This window comes from Plasmopara halstedii (assembly GCF_900000015.1).
Source record: "Plasmopara halstedii genome assembly, contig: Scaffold_1651, whole genome shotgun sequence".
Taxonomy (NCBI): Eukaryota; Oomycota; class Peronosporomycetes; order Peronosporales; family Peronosporaceae; genus Plasmopara; species Plasmopara halstedii.
In genome coordinates, this window is record NW_020188562.1 from 1,301,682 (window position 1) to 1,306,732 (window position 5,051).

Consider the following 5,051-nt stretch of genomic DNA (forward strand, 5'->3'; position numbering starts at 1 on the left):
GTTTCTTCGTACAAAACAATGCCTCTGAAGCTAAACGTGTCTTTGTACCGTGACGGAGTGAGCGAGCCTCTTTCACGATGGTTTGTCGAGCAGGCTAACATCACGCCCAGTCATCGCACGCGCCCGAACAAAGTTTGACGCACCAGTCTCAATCAAAGCCGTGGCTTCTCAAACCATCAAAAAGACTTTTTGGGCAATCGCAGTCGCTCTGTGTATCCTTAGTATTCACATTACTCTTCTCGAGTTCAGTAGTAATCATCTTCTCTACTGGTCGTCCCCTTTTAAGACCCTAGGAGGCGTTCAATCGACTCCACGGTAATCCGAACGGTACCCTGTGTCTGTTGCCGACTCGACAAAGACACTCGGCAGTTCCAAAATATACGACCCGGCTTTTTACAATAAAAAATCTTTCTATTGTTGCCAGGACGCCTCATTTTTGGCGTAGCAATGTACGAGATGTCTGTTGGTCCTGGATATTACTTGCGCTTGCCTTAGTACGAAGCCAATGCACTTGGCTTTCTTGATGCTGAACTTTTCTTGCGTCGCACGGTGGATGACATCGTCCAGCGTCTTGGATTGCTCGCGGTACAGTTAATTCTGTATCTGCCAATCATTCAAACTCGCCATGAACTTTACAACTTGCGCTGAAACGTCAATTGGCTCGTCGAAAATGCTCGATACCAAGTAGCGAGCACGCTGTGCATGTAACCAAGCGTTTGGCCTTCTCGACCACGATGATATGTCTGATCATCCGAGGTATGCCATGGTTAAAGCGCTGTCAGCATGGACTGGATGAAAAATGATGATCGTCGTCAACAAGTCGTATAGTTCTTACTTAAGCTGCACGACGACGGACGTAATGATATGGGCGTATGCATCTGTTGAAGATATCCGAGGTGTCCCAAGTGATATTCTTGTGTGCAATGCCTCCCATGTTCACAGAACAAGCTTAAGGAGACGAAAGTAATGACGCCAACTGGGGGCGGAGCAGTCGTGCGCCAGAAAAAAGACTGTCTATTATGCCATCGACATAGAAGTCATAGGCAATGATAGTATAAAAAAATTATGGGAATAGAGGCAAAGACCCATTCCGGTAGAATGAATGAGAAGGCCTCCAGAATTATATTCCGTCAAGTATTTTGCGAGCCTCTGATCAAGGTACAAGTTGTTCTGATGGAGAAACGATCTAGAACAAGACACCTTGGGCGAGTTTGTAAATATCGTGGCTAACAACAAAGAAGGTAACGTCGATGTTAGTCATCACGTGAAGACTGAAATTTCCAAGTTCAGTCAAAGATTTGTTATCCTTGCTACTGATGAGTAAGAAGACGAATTCCCGCAAATATGTGAGAATATCGAAGCAGTAATCGACCAATTCGGAAGTATTTGATGAGAAGAGTTGGATGAGCAGTCGTGGACACGTTAAGGGGACCTTCCGTGTATGGATATGTCAAGGAATGCGCTGATATACTTCCGGACAGATTGCCCGACGAATTGCCAGCTGACAGAGGTATTTGTCATGAGACTGACATAATTCCTGGTTTGGAGTATTGTATCACACGGCACTGGTCGTAGCCGAAAGCTATAAGTCATTGCAGTTGACAAGTTCTTTGCACAGGGCCAGAAAGGCTGGTCATGTGCGTGAGAGCAAGTCTTCGCGTTGTAGTCCAAATTTATGTGTGAAGAAAGCTGCAGGCTTTTGGTCCCTTGTTCATGCAAAAAAATGAACGATGCGACCATACCAACCCAGGCTCCGGTTCCACGCTAGGATCATAATGGAATGGTCGGCAGTACTGGCTCTGTGCGACCAATCTAAATGATGGCTTTATACGAGTGTACGAAAGTGATACACCACCAACTGCAGTCAGTACCCCCAGTGGTATGATATAGGAAAGGTTAGGGATGCCACAAGGTTTGAAGAACGCCCCCGCTGCTCTTAACAGAATCGTCACGAAGATTCTTCGTCCATTGAGAGAGTATGCACCAAGTTACTAACTCTTGCTGTACCCCCGTATTCAACCGCATAGTATAAAAATTCGTCGTGTACTCCAAAATGGTGAACACGCGATCTTGTGAATACGGAACACCTTACTGTGCTTTGTTGGAAGGTCATTAGAATACCTCAACAAGTCCTGACATGTCTCATCAGACTTGTATCCTTCGACAATTTCTTCACGCTCTGTAGTCAAATCTTGCACTCTGATCGTCTGAACATTTTCGCAATGTCGAAATAACTCGCGCATGTTTTCGCTCCTGGACCTTAAATCTAAATTCGGACATCATGACAACGCATCAACCAAGATACTCGTCTTGCCTGACTTGTATTGTACAGCAAATTTGTACTCCGCAAAGAAGAAAAACTATATATATATCCAAAGAAGGAAAATTATATATATATGCAAAGAAGGAAAATCATATATATATTGAAAGAAGGAAAACTATATATATATGAGCCATTATCTACGATAAATGTGGTGTCTTTCCTGCCGAACGCAGCGAGGCATGATCTGTATAGATCGCAAATCGCTCATTTTCAAGCAAGCACACACGTAATTTGACCGGAACATACTTCATTGCTAGAAACGAGTTGTCATGAGCTGAATAGTTACGTTTCTCGAGCCAGAGTTGTGGCAACGGATACGAAACACCTTGCTCTTATTTCTAATCACCGAGTTGCATCGACCCAAGACCAATGACATCGTCACTCCATCGCAGATCACATGAATAACTTTTCGTGGTTGCAATCGCAAGGATAGGGGCTTCTATCAAGCTCTTCTTACTTCGACAAATACCGCCTGGTGATCTTTTGACACCTTCTCTCAACGCTCTTCCTTAGAAGAGTCGTTAAGGGTTCTACCAACGCTGTATAATTGAACGTGAATATGTGCAAATAGTTGGCCAAGCCCAACATGTTTCACATCGTTTGGCACAGGCCAATCTCTGATAGTTTTGACTTTTTCCGGATCTATACGAACGCCACTTTTGCCCACATAAATGGCGCTTGTATTACGAAAACGACGATATCAGGTGCAAAGAAAACGCACTTTTCAAGTTAGCGTAGAGCTTATTCTCTCGCATGTTTTGGATGACATAACGAAGATGATCAAGATGAACAGTGACATCAGACTTCTTACCCGCTCTCTTTTTATAAACGACATAAATAAGCTGGTGCGCAAGTATATGAGGACTTGTGAGTTTACCAGAGAGTGAAATCATCGGGTCCCACTCAGGCCCCACTTCGGTCGTTGGCAGTGCCAACTGACAGCTGGAAGTCTATGAATATGGACCTCCTATTCGGACTTCGGCGTGACACACATGGAAGCAGTGGGGTCCTTGTGCTAGTGGAGAGATTCAGCAAGATGGTTCATCTTGCGCCTGTTTCGGACAAAATTTCTGCCGACGCGACAGTTAAGGTATTTGTAGACTTGTTCTCCGTCAGCATGGCCTTCCTGTTGAGATCATTTCTGACCATGACACCCGTTTCACGTCAAAGTTTTGGCGCGCACTGTTTGGACTATTGGGAACCAAATTGTCCAGGTCAACAGCGGCACACCCTGAAACGGATGGTCAGACAGAGCGTTGGCACCGGGTCCTAAAGGATATTGCGTAGTTCCGCTACGTCGTTCAAAGAGTGGAATGAATTGCTTCTTCTTGCAGGTCTTGACAGGTCAATCTATGTGAACTATGGTATCCATCCTAGAGTATCTGCCTCCACAAAAAAACAAGGATATACCTTAAGTGTGGGCGGGTTATGACTTTGGAGCCACAGTCAGACCGAAATGCTGTCACAAGGCTAAAGTTTTACTCAATGAGACCTCTAGACGGTATGACAAGTCGTTAAAAACACCACGTCGATGGCTTTATTGTAAAGAGACAAGCCGTTGGGCGGGTTGTTTGAGACGCAATTACGAAAGCTCAGATCTACAAAGAGAACAAACAGATTTGAGCGGATGGAAGAACAAGAAAAAATCAAGGTCAGTGATCTTGTACTACTTAGCACGACAAATCTGCCTGAAAATGTAGTATCCAGCTACTAAGCTTAGACTGTTGCTTGAAATAATATCACGGAAGCCAGATCTTAGTTTTGTTTGGTTGTGATTGGGAGTTTTGTCAGCGCCGATTCGGCGAAGTAGAGGACCCATGTTGTTTTCGTTCTCCAGACGACCAAATGTCCACCAACAATCCAGCTTAGCTGCGATGGGGTTGATCCGGCGCTAAAGAAATAATTGTTCCATGTAGAACTCCTTGTCACCGTATGGGTTGAGAATGGACGAAACATCAAAGAGTTCGGAAGCTGTTCTTTGCCGTTTAGGCAAAGAAGGCCTATAATATTGGCTTGTTTACTTGGTCGCTTCATTGTTGATTGGAGAGTGAACACCCCCAAATTGTCTGCCGAAGTTTCAAACTACTTTCAGCCTTATGGAAGAGATGATATAAAATAATCCACATTTTCATTTTGTGAAGGTATATAATTTTGAATGCCTTGAGGAAATTTAAAAAAGAAGATTACAGTATGGTTTTCTCAAATGCATACATGGTTTCTTATATGAATTCTCAAACATTCTTTGTGATGCAGACTGCTGTGTCCTACTTGTGGATCTATACCGGGGACGAGACCGACGTGTCTCTGTCTTTCGGAGTGGGCGGCGTAAGGCAGTCACTTTAACTGAGTTCTCTTCACGAAAGTTAAAATTTCAGGCTTTTCAAGCTAGAGCTCCGTACACCAAAAAAATTGTAGATGTTCAAGCAGAGCTTCAACCTCAGCACAATCTCGCTTGAATGTATCACGAACCCAACGATTTATCAGTTAAAACCTATAGGGTCTCTTGGGGTGTTTTGCATATAGCCAGAAATCATTAACGCTTTTTAATTCACTTGCAAATTTAACTTTAAGCTCTTGAGTCGTTATTCTTTTCTCTAAAGTGGACTGATTGTCTCCCTCCACGTCTGGAATGGCTTACTCGTGGCTGAATCCTGTCTGTTGTGTTCGAGGGACAGGTGTGAACAGCCCCTTCTTACACACTTGGTGTATGATCAAAAGCGCACATATC